Source organism: Ornithodoros turicata, unplaced genomic scaffold (genome assembly GCF_037126465.1).
Source record: "Ornithodoros turicata isolate Travis unplaced genomic scaffold, ASM3712646v1 Chromosome16, whole genome shotgun sequence".
NCBI classification, from domain to species: domain Eukaryota; kingdom Metazoa; phylum Arthropoda; class Arachnida; order Ixodida; family Argasidae; genus Ornithodoros; species Ornithodoros turicata.
The window spans coordinates 2,823,800-2,839,837 of NW_026999320.1; positions in this window are offsets into that span (position 1 = coordinate 2,823,800).

Genomic DNA, 16,038 nt, shown 5'->3' on the forward strand with positions numbered 1-16,038 from the left:
CAAGTAAATTGCATTGTAGTCTTTGCTATTTTGAGACGGACGAGTAATAAATCATCTCGTAGTTTTCCTGGTTGTAGCCAATGCAGGAAGCACACTGTAAAAGAAGAGTTACGACCACATTTCTTCTACACACTGTTGCTTGTGTTCTACAATTTTACCACATTGTTTTCTTGAAGATGCCTTCACACTCCTTTTCTTTTTACAGGATGGGCATGAACAACATTGACGAGCTCTCCTGCACAGATGTGCAGCAACAGCGGGCGAAGATGTTCTGGGCTCAGATTATTAAGCCGACACGAGTAAGAGACCTGTTCCATGTCAAGCAGGCTGCAGCATTACACCTTGACGAAGAAGAGCTTGAGGACATAAGGCATGATTTCATTGAAGCAGCACCATCCAGTGCACTATCACTACATGTAAAAGGACGCAGAAATCTGAGAGAACAGGAAGTTCTTGGTGTGAGGACCATCGACACCAACAGTGACGACGGTGAAACCCTCTTCTATAGGAACATTTCCTCAAGCGACTTTGTTTTAAGTGTTATAGGAAAAGTTTGCACTTCACAGTTGCATTTCATGACGTTGGTCATTTCGCCATATATAAATACTCGCTAGAACAGGCAGAAAGGGCAGTGCGTGAATTTTACGAAAATAATGTTGTTGTAAGTACATCATCTGCAACAGAACTATCACGTGTCACAAAATCACAGTCTGGTAATGTCTGGCGCAGAGCAAGAAGCATACGAATTACGGGAAGCGTGTGCCACGAACTATACACATTTCAGGAGAAGGGAGAGAGAACATGGGAAAAGAAGATTGCAAGGCTGTACTTCTGTTCACCCCTTAAGGGCAACAATGCAACTCGCTACGACAAAGAATGTGAAATTCCTGCTCGGCGTCTGTATGAAGAGCTGACAGGCACACGTGTTGAGGAACTTGGGCTCCTCGTGAATCCCGCTGTGCCATGGATGGGTATAGCCCACATGGGATTGTCATGGGTGATACTCATATTCTGCCTGAAATCAAAAGTCCTGTTGCTGGTCAAAGGGAAAGCGTTTCCACACTCATTAGCCAGCATAAGCTGCAGTACATCTCTGTTGACGGGGACAGTGTCAACTTGACATGTTTCTCCTGGACTTAAAGTTATGCCACTTGTTTTTATACTCAAAGGTAGAAGCGCAGATTTTGTGTGTAAAAAAGGGATGACGCATACATTACGGAATTGACTAGAAGTTTATGCTGCGTTTACTTCACCCACATTCTTGCTAGGTTGGCCAAGGCATCAAAGTAATATAGACCAGCGGTAATGTGCTGAATTGTTTTCAGCTGCTTGGCTTGTACAGGCTGCTTTTTCTCTGTGTTAGTGTGCATGAATATATCAAGTTTTTTGCGTCTGGTCAGAACGTCAGTTTCCTTTGCAAACCTTTTTATTGTCCTTTGACTTAATTTTTTGCCCTATAACATGAATTTCTTGAAGAATCCTATTTTTTTAGCGAAACAGAATGTGTGCTACAGTGGGATAGCTAATCTCACTTTTTCATTGTGTATAGTTTGATTGTCTTTTTGCACATTTTGTCTTTGCTTCACATATATTTTTAAAGTATTTTACTTTATACCTGTTACAGTGTGATGGATAACTGTGATAATGTTTATGTTAACAGCATTTTCCTTAGCTCTTATATGAAACTTTGCTTGTGTGAATAGTGTGATATTTAGGATGTGTTTTATTTGAAATAGCAATGAGTCATGTGAAGTCAAAACAAGTAGTGCAATATTTTTCCCAATACATTTATCTTAGCAGCACTATTTCCTGAAAGTGTGAATGCATGGCTCCAGCACAGGTTGAAGTTTGTGAAGCTTTAAGTGAGTGCCCCTCGTAGGTAACGGATGCGCTACATGCGGCCAGAGTCTATACAGGTAAACGGCCGTGGTGTCCTTGTTTGAGACTCTATTGTTCTTCCTTGGAGGCACATAAGCGTGCGCGTGCTATTTTTAATTTGTGGCCGATTCATTGTAGTTTTCATCTTACATGTTCTTTTAGTACTCAGAAAGTGTCTCTTTTAGCAAGCTCGGAATGATTTATCGTCTAATGCGCTACAGGTAAGAATGCTACGTAAATCGGAAAATTATCTAACGTTGATATGTCTGTATCATGTCTGTGTTATTTTTCTCAGTGTGCTTCGACAGCGGAAATTCTACTTGGCCGGTGAGTTCCAGAGGTTCGAAAACACGAAGGAACAATGAAATCGGTAGCCGTTCATAAGGCGACAAGGGACCAGAGGCTACTGTTGCGTTGCTAGCAGGCAGACACGAGCTAATTATACTGGTAAGTAACATCCATGGTCCTTCTTATTTACATAAGATGGCGATATTGTGATCGTGATCTGCATAAACGGACGCTGTGAGGTTTGTAAACATAAATAACCACAAAGTGGTCTTGACACAGGCATGAGCAGCTCATCAGGTGGCACTTCTCGATTTTTTACAGGTGCAACGTCCACGTGGCTACGTGTACAGATATGCAGAGGACCCAGCACAACCACAAGGCAATAGTCCAGAAGATAAACACGAGGGCTATAGCAAATTCAAGTCAACACCTATGCCAGATGTATTTTGGGCAATAAAGTGATTCTATTCCCCACTTCCCTGCGAAATTATTTTTATACTAGACTTGGGATGTCTACAGGGACATTGAAAGTGTTAAGGCGATATACTAAAATAGATGTAAAATTACACTGAACGTGTAATTTTTATCGTTATGACGGCGTTGAAGAAACGTTGTAAAGCACTGTTTATTTTATGATATCATGTCGTACAATCTGGTACGTTGTATTCACATATAAACTGCATTTCATATACGTTAAATTTACGTTGATCGGCACTTCTTAAATTAACATGTTTTCGAGCGGACATTTGACATCATGATTTCACGTTCGCTTTCATCGTGGATTCAACATTCATTTTGTTGATATCCAATATTTTTTCTACGTCGAATGTACAATAGTGTGTTCACTGGGTTGTGTCCTCCTTTTCAAGCAGGTACTGCTTGCCCGCGTGTTACGGCTCGCCCTGGTTCCCCCAACGTATTCGTCGTCTTCAACGCTGTAACTCTGGGACGAGAGATTATTTTTATTGCAGTGCCCACACCGCTGTCGGTAAGACGCTACATTCATATAAGCTCACCGAAATTTGATCCGCAACCGCAGGTTCTTCTTCTATCCAGCACACAACGAGGACGCGGAAGGGCTGCCTTTTGATGCCATCTTGATTGTCTCAGTTCTGTGAGAAGACTCGCTCCTACTCTAGGATGCGCTATAGCCCATTCCGGGAAAAATATCCCACTGCTGCTTCGCAGTCCATCTCATACAACACATTCAGAGAAACCGGACGCGAGCGAAGAGAACAGTTATCTCACGTGCAAACACTCGTGGGAGAGAGTCCACTATTGGTCCAATATGGGGAGTGCAACCAGGCTCCATATTGAACCAATATGGGCTGCCCATATTGGCAAGCCCATTTTGCGCCAATATTTCTGTGATAACACCAACGGGGAGTCCGTGTAATAATAAAGCATTATGCTGTATAATATTCACCACTGATATTACTTTTGTCTGATCTTTGCTTTTTCATTTCTGCGGATCTAATTGATCCACGTTGACATGACTGCAAAAAAAAAAAAAAAAAAAGAGACAAAAGAGACATGGCATTGTCCAAATAAACGAAGAACAGGTGCTACGCCCCCCTTGCTGACAACAACCACCAGTCGTATTGCCAACTGTAGGATGGGACAAGCGAAAGCTTGCCCACATCACATTTCAAAAATAGTACTGCTCTCGCCCTAAAAACGAAGAGCAGGATCAACACGGAACTGCCAATCCCAACGATCAAGAAAAGATCTTCCCGGAACAGCACCGCAAGCGGCAGGTGGGAGTAAGTCGCCATCTTCCCATGTATTTATCCCTATCCAGCGCGTCAAACGGCGGCGGCAGCCATCAGAAGTCCCACAGTTATTAGCACAGAAATTTCTCTCCCCATTCTTGGCGCAAAGTATATACTGTCTTGGCACACTGTGCCTAAAGTTGGATGATTGTTTGGGTCCAAGTGGATTACAGATTCAATCCAAGCCATCCAACTGGCAACTTGTCCAAGCCAAGCCTAAATGCTCCTAATGTCAACAAGAAGCACTGCGAAGGCGCAGATAATGTGAAATCGTCGGTGTGTGAGTTGAGAAAACGTATTTTTTGAAGTTCTTGATCTACAATATGCTGCAATGTTTTGTGAAATGGTGATTTATGGCTTCCGGGCTTCAAGCCTTGTTTACGTCGTCGCGTTTGTTGGAGTAGTGTTGTCGGTGCTGTGGCCTTTACGTTTGCGTGCCATTTACCACTTCTATCATGAACAATGACCTGCGTTCGTTTTTTGAATTCGTTTCAAGTTTAGCGAAGTGAAGTACGCAGCATATGGATAATCCTGCTAGCTGCATCATGCAATTGAACTATTAAGAAATGCGTCAAGTTGTTTGCATCGAATGAACAGCGCATGTTGACGGTACTTGGCACACAGCTCTGTAGGTCGATGTACGATATCACAATCTGCCATGATTCAGGCAGAATAGCTATTCGAATGCACGAAGTAGAGGGAAACGTGTAGGTGAATGAGAGAGCAACACACAACCTGGTTGCAGCAAAGAAAGTATGCTTATTAATGCCAGTCACGATTTCATTAGAGCACAGTACAGTAGAATTAAGCTGTTTCACGGGTTAGTCAACGGACATGTAGCTGCTGCTGCCAAGGAGCATGTAAAAACGTAGTTGTGGACGGGATGCTATTTTACAGCGCTACGTCTGAGCAAACTATAGGGACCGTGCGACACCTACAGGGGGCGCGCTGCTCCGTCGCGACAGCGCCGCCAGTGGTGGTCTTGGACGTATCCGACGTGATACCACGCCGCCCGTTCTATGCATTCTCAAGTGGAACCGTAGCTTGCGTGACGACCTCCGTAATTAGAAGGGCTAATTTTCGAAGTGCAAATAATGTGGAACCTTTCTGGGGCGCGAACGAAGAGAATGGAGACAAACTGCACAGAAGCAACCATCGTATTTATAATGCATCTAACAGTACGGAAGGAGAACAGCCACTCGCGTCTGCCCAGTCAATACACCTGTAAGCGATACGTCGAGAGGATGGATATTTGACTCCTCACAAAATGGCTTGCTAGCGAAGGCTATATACGTGTATTCCTCTGACTCCAGCCATATGTAATATGTTTTTGACTGAGTCTTGTATTCCTTTCGTCGTCTTTGCACACACATAGCTTGGTCACTGAAATTTACATCTTGCGTCCGTTTTATCCATACAAACAAACACGTGGGGTCACAACTTATTGCCTGAACTTGTACTGCAGTTTTTCCAGTATCTTCAGATACAATAACTCTAAAGAGATCCTCAAAGAAGAAAGTATATGAGTTTTTACCTCGGCTACCGCCGTAAGCTTGCGGGACGACAGCTGTGAAATGGTCGGTGAGTAAATACTAAACCTTTTGGACAACGTAGAACTTCTGTTCTCACTGTGAGACTCGTCATACCCGGAGCAATATCGGCTCTGGGCACTGACGATGAAACACCTCAATCATTATCTCGAAATAGGTTGCCGTTTGGTCGGTGCATTTGACGGTGATACAGTATCCAGCGGCGTTTCACCGTCACGAAAGTGGCAACTTCCGTCAGAACGTGGCAAAGTGGCAAAGAGATAGAATATATTCGCTCATGTTGTGCACACCTCATGCAATGGCCGAACGCGCGTCACAAACGCTATTCGCTGCGAGTCTAGTGACCTCGGTGGTATTGGAAGCGTAGAAATCACGAGAAATGGAGCATCTGGTCCCTAATGAAGAGTTCTTTTAGGTGCTGGCACAGTTAGCGATGCTGTGGCAAAAAAAGATACCCGCACTTGACATGTAAACAAAGCTGGCTACCCGGCGGCTATCACGCAAGGTACTTTCTCCGGAGGCCGCATCGCGGCGCCACCCGTTTGTCGCACAGTCCCTATACTTGCGTCTGTCTTTTTTTAAGTATACTCCCTAGAAAAGGGAAGACAAATGTGGAGGTACAGTCTGTCAGTTTCCCACCTGTAAATCAGGATGACATCATGTGCTGCTGATGCATTTCGGTGTTATAAGCTTCGTAATTTTTCTCTTTTCTCTGTGCAACTGGACCTCAGGTAAAGGAAGTCAAATATACAGTTGTCACAATTAATGGTCATAAATGCTGAATGTTGTGATATCAAACGTGCTTTGCATAGCTAATTTTTGCACTAAAATAATTTTATATCATACATATACATTCTTATTGTCACTAATTAATAGATATGATACATGATTGGAATTCAGACAGAGATCATGTTAAACCAAAATTGGGCTCAACTGATTCGAGGTAGTAATCAGTAGGAGATGAGTTTAACTTGAAACAGTCAGACCGTATATATAATGTTGGAGGTACACAGGCTGTTCGACACAGGTACACCTCTATATTAAAAGAATGGCTGGTGATCATGAGTGGTCTACTTTATTGTATCGACTACAATTAGCACACAATTTATGAATGGTCAATATTCCTGCAAAATATTATAATTAATTGAGATTCATAAAGCGAGGCTTGTAATTTTGCAATAAATAAGGAAATGTGTTTTGTTTGAGAGGGCACTGTTAATAAAATAAAGGACTTTGTGAATTTCATCAATGAAGAGATGATTCTATTTTGTTTCAGTGAAAATACAATTGCATTGACTTTCTCTGTAACAGGCTGTGACTGTATTACACAGGAGCATTCACTACGCCACGCTGCACTGTCAGTGTCGGCACTCCCCATATAAAAGAGATGATCGACTGAGCAGCCACGATGTAGAACATGTCGTAGCACATAGCTGGTTGATGTAGACAGTTGTAGTGCCCGCGCACTTTGCTGGAGATCCTTTCTTGGTTTTGGTATAATTGCACAAAAATTTAAGCCATAGTTTTGTGGTTAGTACATGAATTTTAGTCATGTAACATGTGCTGGATGAATATGCCTCACACAAACTATCTGGTCACCCTTTTTTGGTTTTTCTGGCTTTTAAAAATTTCATTTATGCAGCAGTCATGTACTTTTAATGGGTACCTTGCTTTTTAATGGATTTGAAAAACCCTTGCTCAAACAAAAAGTACGCCGCAAGCAGACTTTCAACTGAATGGCCCAAGTGAAGCCGTTCCTGTGTCATGGCTTCATGGCAAATGCTTTAAGGGGTTTGCATCTGAGACACACTTTGCTGTTGGTATACTGTTGCATGACCTGCACACAAGCACACTGAGCAGGATAAAATTCAGAAAATTCACAAAGAAGTACAGAGGCACACTGACACTAAAAGGAATGAAACAGTGTAAGCTCTACCACCTGAACATGTATATTTTGTTGACCTGGAGCCGGAACGCTAGGGCATGCACCAGGCTTCAGTACAGGTCGACTGTGTCCACCATAAAAGGAGCATTGCTGAAAATGAGTGGAGCACATGAGGTCGTGTTTGCAGTCAGTGTAGGATTTCACATTCACTTCCTCAAGTCGCTGAACCCATTTCGAATATCGTTCCGTATGTTGTTGTGGGAGCCTGTAATGGCGACAAATTTTCATTAACAATGTTACAGAAACAACAGAAGTAGTGGCCTCTTTATCTTTATGTAGCACACGCATAATACACCTTCAAATGTGTCGGAAAAAGCTATAGGATATCCAGCTGCAGGTGCATGCATCCCCATCGCAGCAGAGCCTTCCCGAGTGGAGCTGTTAATGGAATGGTGCAGCATTGGCTTGGCATATTCCCAGAGTGAAAATATCTGAGTACTTGTATTATCATGAGGAAAATAGAAGGTGCTCCTATATGTGTGTGTACTTGTATCTGAAATGCAATTATTTTCTTAGTAACTTGCACTGCTTCTTTCGGTACCTTTTCTCGGATGGTTGAACAAAAACATGGCAGATGGGATCAAGCAAATATAAGTAACTGGGATAAGGTGGGTGCTAAGCGGCATGGCTACCTTGCGGCATGTGCCCTCTAGTCAATGCTGTGTTAGCAAAATATTTCTGATGTCGAAATTTATAGGTTTGGGTAAATGTTACAAAAATAAAGGTATGCTTGTATATATTGGCACTCTGATGTACAAAGCTGCACGGCCAGGGAAAGACAAACTTAATTCACTCAAAAACATAGTGGAAGAATTCCACACACCTGAAAGTAGGAAAAGCAGACTACTTACTTTAGGAAAGGCACTCCTGATCCACCTTCTCTTCACTGCTTGCAGTTCTCTTTTATACATTTATTGGGCAACAACAATAACAACTTAATTTTAAGATTATGAATAGGGAGTTCCATCGCCAGAGGTCAATGGGGAGTTTCATGTTTATGTTGCTGACTTCCGAAACAGAGCGTCGAAGCTCTCGGATTTCGACTCCATTTAAAGGCATCGGTAACCACGATATCTTTGAAATCGCCAATAAACTTACTAATTAAAGATACTTTCACGCGTTTTACGGCTTGACAGGTTTGACAACCACGGAATAGAAACCGAAATCTAAGAAACGAGTTAGAAAGCTCAGAGGTGGAAGCCAGTCTAAAGGAATACATTAGAACAATAAAAGGCACAAGATGTGACCCCACTATAGATGTAATCGCTTCTTATCACGTCTAAGTTTGGTACACACTGTGACAAAACGACAAACATGAACCAAAACCATTGTTCAGATTTCCTCCGCCATTACTAGCGGGATCCGCCAGGCCTGGGATTTTTGGCCTGGCAACACGGGGACGCCTAATGGCGGCTTCCTTAGTTTGACGGCAGTTTTGGATGAGCTCCGGTGACCTGGCAAGCGGTACTGCCAGTCCTCCTCAGGTAACCGAGGATGCGGCTGTAGAGTATGTACCACTGCGCCAATCTACAACGTTGCAAGCTCATTGGCCCAGACTGTGTGCGCGCTCCGATTGGTCGACAACGTTTTGAAATCGCATTTTGTACGCGCGCATGTGTGTGCAGCGTCCCGGCGGCCGTTTCAGCATAGTTTCGAAATAGCTCGCATCGGTCGGCACGGCGTCCGTCCTCTTGTGTTCTGTGTTTCGGTGATGTCAATCGGCAGAACAGTTTGTGATTCTACGCGTGTTGTGCTGTTCCTGGAAACGACTATTATGCCACGTACAGTCTATCAACTACGGAACTGGAATGCTTCGTGGGCTGGTGCGGTTGGAGCGTGAAGAACGCGTTCGGGCGCCGTCGGATTTGAGGCCTGACAACAAAGACAGGGTTACGATTACGTGCCACACAAGCGTCTTTTCCGCTCCGCAAACAACGAAGGAATATGCTCATCATAACATGGGCCGGCAAGGCGTCCCGTTGTGTTCCGTGTTTCGGTGATGTCAATCGGCAGAACAGTTTGTAGAAGTGTTCGCTTGTTTATTCATGCGTCGATGTGATTCAACGTGTGTTGTGCTGTTCTTGAACACGACTATTATCCCACGAACAGTCTATCAACTCCAGAACTGGAATGCTCCATGAGTTGGAGCGGTTGGAGAGTGAAGAACAAGCGCTGGCCCCGTCGGATTTCGAGAGCTGTGTTCGTTTTGCTTCAAGCTCGAACTTAGTTACAGTGCGTCAGCAACGCAGTGGACTTTGTATTCACAGTGCACCCATGTATCAGATCTTTCAATCAGTGCTTTGTGTCAAATAAATATTTCTTTTAGCCAAAAGAAGCTTCAGGTATTTTGAATATCGGGTAACGGCGGTAGGCGTGAAATCCGGTAGAAGTCGATGGTAGCCAGAACCGGTCGAAAGGTCAGCCAAAGTTAAGGCTCCTGATTGGCCGACTGGCATTGCATAATTTCTACAACGTTGCACTCTCATTGGTCGTGTGCCCAGTGTTGTGTGAATTATCTCAAACTATGGGCCCTATGGGGAGCTGTTGGAGCCTGGTACTGCCCCGGCGACCTTGTTATCGTCCGCGACAAAGATCCCTCAGAAGCCTAGCCTTCATTGGGACCGCAATATTCTATGAACTAACAATTTCCAAACCGCTCCGAGAATACAAAGCAGCGAAACACTTTCGTGACGGTGACGGAGATACGCCAGAACAATTTACACTGCTTGCAGCAACTTGAAATCACCTTACTTTAGAGAATAGCCATCCCTTCCTATCAAACATTGTGTTTTTTACTTGACCTGCCGCAATTTCGTTATAATTACAGCACCCAGGGACATTTTAGTCCTATGAAACGTCCGTTCGGGCTGTCGCGCATGCGCATTAGTTGTAGGACGCGTGATTTCGCTCAAACAACCCGCTTGCTGTCAGTCGGCTCGACCGATTGGCATTGGCATCGCGATGGAAGATGGCGGCGACTTTCAAGAGGTGGAATGTTGAGTTGTCGAATTCTAGCGAACGTTACATTGGGATTGCCACGTACGTTGACTGTTTCGAACAATGTGTATCATATGCGGGAAGTTGTTGGATGTAACGATGTAGTGGATTGAGTATTTCACACGTTTCAACGTTCAATCTTGCCGTGCTGCTTGGGCATTTGTGCAACACGGGTACGTACCATTTTCTGTTCAGTCAATATGGGGCCCATATTGCCCATTTTCAGCCAATATGGGGAAATCTTGGCGAAACGGGTCCCATATTGGACCCGCATCGCCAATGACCAGCCAATATGGGCCCAATATTGTGTGCTGCTTGGACAGCACGTTTCCCAGCCAATATTTCAATAAGAAACGATGTGAGGTTAACAAAACCAATGTATATAATCTCCCGTGCTGCGTTCTGGACAAAAAAAAAATGTAAAGGGAAGATATACTCGCATGGCAGAAAGAGATCGTTCTGTAGAATCACAGCCGTTGTTTTAGCCGTGTATGCGTTTAGTGTGATTTATATCAAGCATCACCGCAGAAAGAGTCTTTTAGTGAAGGACCGCGGTGTCTTGCCTCGCAAATATGGACACACCGAAGCAGCCCAAATAATTACTTCATGCAGTTAGATCACGCTTAGGCCAGTATTGATGTAAACTTAATCAAGTTACTTAGTAAGTGGTAACGCCTCCTTGAGATACAAGACTTATCTCCTTTTGAAGTACAGCACTTCTTTTTTTTTTGTTTCTTCCTTCATTTGCTCTTATTATTTGCAGGTGAAATTGAATGTCATTCTCGCGTACTCACATGCTTTTGCTGAATAGAACTGCAGCGTGAACAAAGCTGCGTAGGGATGGGGGCCCGCCATCCACTGCTGACTTTGTCATGCTTGTTATGTGGAGCACGTTGCAAAAAATGCAGCTGCGCATCTGACATTATCATCGTCATCTAAAAGGGAGTGTGGTAGCACTGCCGCGAAACCAGGCAAAATTTCTGAATATCTTCTATGACACTTTCCGCAGTTTGCACACTTTTCTTCAGCGTCAGTCTCTCTCATAGGAGTCATTTTCCATTAACAGTGACTCCCATCTTACATTTTAATGTGCGAGGGCTCTCTTGCACTACACATGTACGATTTGGAGCTTGAAACTGGAGCCCTGGTCGACCCTGTCTATGAAATGATACCAACTGAATCATGTCAGACGAGATGTTTAGTGGAAGATGGCTTTCTTGGTTGTGGATTCTGCGTGACAAAGATGTAACACGATATGCTTTTCTAAAGAAGATAAGTGATGTTATGCTGTATGAATAACGATAATATACATTTTTCAAGTTCAATATTTATTCTTGCATATATGCATTTCAAGATACAATGAATGTGCAGGGAGGTGACAAAAACAATACGTTCATTGTTTTGTGACCTCCCTGCAATGACAATATATATCTCAGGAGTCACAATGTACAGGTACACTATGTAAATTTGTTGCACCCAATTTTCATACATGCTGAATTTTAAATTTTTGTTTTGCTGCCTATGTGTTAAGTATATTACAAATTGCTTAATTCAAACAACACTTAATTTCGAGCTTTTTGCTCCCATCTAAGCTATTCCTATCCTGAAGGAACCGACACTTCGACACCATTCAGTAGGTTTCACTCTGGCATGCCCTGCCACTGCAAATTTCCTGCATTGAAATCATTCAAACTGTGTCATCATCTTAAATACGTCAATATTTTTGCAGGCAGTTGACATGCTGGAGGACACTTCTGATGTAGCTAAGGCAACTACAGAGAGTTCCAAGAGGCCGAAGGTAAACCTACAGCTGCATGAATCTGATCAACAGTAGTGCATTCTCGAGAAATAATTTTCTTCTTATAGCGTATATGTGCATGCCTATTAAGTAAAACAATGATCACAGTTCCCCAACAAGTTTTAATTCCTGAGGCTGTATACTGTAGAGGTGGGTTAGATCTACAACAGTTAATACAAGGTATTATATACTATGAATACCTTTAAAAATCTCATGTGACACATATGCTTTAACTTTTTGGAGGTGCTGCGGTGATCGAAGTTTGTGGGCACTGCTCAGGTTTTGCACCCATTTCTTGAGTATGTCGAGGCAGCTGTGACGGAGAGAACATTGGTTAGGATGCAACTAGTTAAAAATAAATATGTTGTTTAGTAAGAGCATTGCATAAATGTTTAAAACATCAGTTTAAAACAGAATTTACAATACCGATAATTTTTAAAAATTTCAACGTGTAAACGCTGTTCTAAAAAGAATTATAGCTTCATCACCAAGACACAATGCTGGGTGAAGGGGCCTAAGGTGTATATAAAACTCTCTCAATTGATGTGTTTCATGATGTGAAAATGTGCATGCACTGAGGTGGTTCTTCCCCGTAAAGTAGGAACCCGTGGATGAGGAACATGACACTTATCTGTAAGCTCGATCGCATCAAACTGCACAGACGATCTTCTGGGTAGCCCCGTGAGGAAACCTGTATTGAGAGACCACTTTTGCCTTAAACACTGCTACAAATAACACGACAAGCTACAAATTATTATTATCGCAACAAGCTGACAACTTAGCTCAGACACAAAGGCGGTATCCAAGTCACACCACACCACCGTTACCTAGGATTCTTTGTCACAAATCAAACCGAGGCACTGAACAATACCAATACATGAAAAAGATTGGCTCTCTTGGTCTCATTACGTCGTAATACTGAACTTGTGCGCGAAAGTGATTCAAAGAAATGACTGTGCACTTGCTTCCGTAGAGAACACCGTGTACCGTGCTATCAATGTATGCAGAAAAGCGCTCGAGTGCTCACACATATTGATGACACCACTATCAGTGTAGTGTAACATGTTCTCTCTAGCATATTATGCACTCAAACTGTATTTGCCGCAGGGTAAAATGCAAGTGTGTTCGATTGAACGATTCGGAAGAGCGATCAAACAACTTGCACCCAGTAGTGGTTTTGGGCGAAAAACGCTTCATAATTGTCAAATAAATGGACAGAATGGACGCCTACTTATTCTTTTTATTCCTTAATAAAGAATGACTCACCTGTAGAAATTTCAGCCCTGTATTCTTGCCGGTACGGTTGGTACGACCGTGATTGCAAGAAGTTGCCATGATCGCTGGGGCGACTGTTTAGGGTACAGTAAGATGGCGGCCGGTTGCCGCACGCTCGCGCTCCCTATCCGCGATCCAGCCTTTCACAATCGAGATGAGTCGCAAACACTTAGCTGACAAAAACAAAGATGGCGCCGGGCTAGACTGATTCAGCCATGCGGATGGAGACGTCCGATCGGCTCGGGTTTTGTATATCTCCAAAATAATTGTTAACAATATTTGTTTTCGGTTCCGATAAAGTTCTTCTAGTTTTGGTTCTTTTTAGTTTATAATTAACTATTTTCAAACTATTTTTGATATTATTATCACAGTTCACATATTGGAAATAGGGACACCATTGCTATTGTTATCATGCGTTCCTTTGCCCTTTTCTTGCTGCAAGCAGTGCTCATGGACATCGACTTTAAGCTTTTGACTGTGTCAACGAAGTAAGATCTGTTCAAATGTCCATAGATAGACGTCCCACGGATCATGAAATTTCTACATCCATTTAGGGACGTCCGTGGGCTAACGAAATTTCGTTGTCGAGGGCTGATCTCCGAGGGACATCGTGCGGGTGTCCCGTCTCGGACACGGATGTAAGGATCAATCTCAGATGTCCGGGAAACAATATGTTCCGTCTGGGATCAGCGCGACGCAGTATTCCGCGCAGGAATACAGAACGAGAAGGCAGGCAAACAATTCATCTGCGAGCTGCGTGGTAAACATGAATGGTAGCAACTGTGGGCAAGCTTTTCGGCCGGTGTTCTGATGTGAGTTTTGCGCAGTTTTGACGTCTATGGCTTTTCAGTGACCTAGCAAAACAAAAGCGCAGAAATGTCTGAGCGGAAAAAGCGAAAATGCTACATGGAGCCACCATTCGTAATACCACGGCAAACTCTTCACAATCGGAGAAAAAGAGGTAAGTATTGTGGAAGTTGCACGAATCCTTGTTGTAATTGGCGCTAAGATGTGCCGGTGTTGAAGAAGTGTACCAACCTGCGATATCCAAATTTGTAAATGTACATTCTGTGTGACGCACGCTTACCTACACAGACTTGCCCACAGCAAAGCCTGAGCCTATTTCCTAGCACAGCAAAGCTTATTTCTGGGCATTGGTCAGTGCTGATGGGTTCTCTTATCACTAGTTCGAGCTTCTGCATCAAAAACGCACTATCAAACTCAACCGAAAAGAGTAGGCATTACCTAGAATTCCGGTGTCTAGACTAATAATGATCATGGAAATATGATGAAAAGTTGAAAATTTGCATTTTTCCATTTACTTTGTAGCAGTAATGTTCCATGACTTTCCGTCTTTCTCTTTAGCTGCACACAATGCTGCAAACAACAATGCGGATGCCTCCAAGGAACTACAGCAGCCTTCCTTGGCACAGGAGATGGCTGAGCACGTTTCTGAGACAGGCACTGAGCAGGAACATGACAATCATGGGACATCACCCCCTTGTAGTGACCACAGCCCAGATCAAGAGGACAGTGTTGATCTCATGGACTCAGGCAGCACAGATGTCGGCGTTGCTGTTAGCGATGACACACTCAGTGAACACAGTGCTTTCGAAGATGATTGTGACATTGATGAGACTGCTTCTGAGCCGTATGAATCATCTCAACCTGACACTGACCCTGAAGATAGTTTTCACGAAGACCCTGAGGATGACATCATCGACATGGCTGAATTTATGGAGGAGTACTCAGAGACTCTGCCACATCAAACGACGACAAAAGCGCAAGCCCTACTACTTATTGTGACCATTGTTGTCACTGCTGGTCTCTCTAGGACTCAGGCATATGGACTTCTTAAATTGATTAATGTATTGCTCGGAGACAGGGTGCTACCAATCAGTAAGTACATGCTGTGTAAGCTATGGAATAAGAACAAAAGAGGCGTTCTGGATCTCCATTATCTGTGTGAGGCGTGTGAAGCTGTACTTGCGCAGTCAAGCAAAACAACAGATAAATCCCTGACATGTCACATATGCAGCACTAAGTATGACGTGGCAGATCTTACAGCAGCTGGTAGTTTCTTTGCCATTTTAAACATAAAGGGTCAGCTGCAGCCACTGATGAAACGTTTTTCAGTTTCTATCCTGGAGAACACCAGGAAAATAAGTTCAAGGCTGTCATCATCAGAACTGCGTGACATCACTGATGGCACCTACTACAAAAATGTCCAAAAAAGCGTCAACTGCCATGACATGGACCTGACCGTTACTTTAAATAGTGATGGCTTCCAAGTTTTCAAGTCAACAACGTCATCTCTGTGGCCCATCCAACTCATGCCGAATGAACTTCCGCTACCTTCGCGCTGGTATAACATTATTGTCGCAGGCCTATGGTTTTCAAAAGCACATCCAAACATGCTACTCCTGAAGGCTTTCGTTGACAAATTCAACGATATGGGTCCAGTTCCATGGAGGAACTTCCACACCGATGAAATGATTCTGTCAACCATCCGTGCAGTGGCGTGTGTTGTTGATG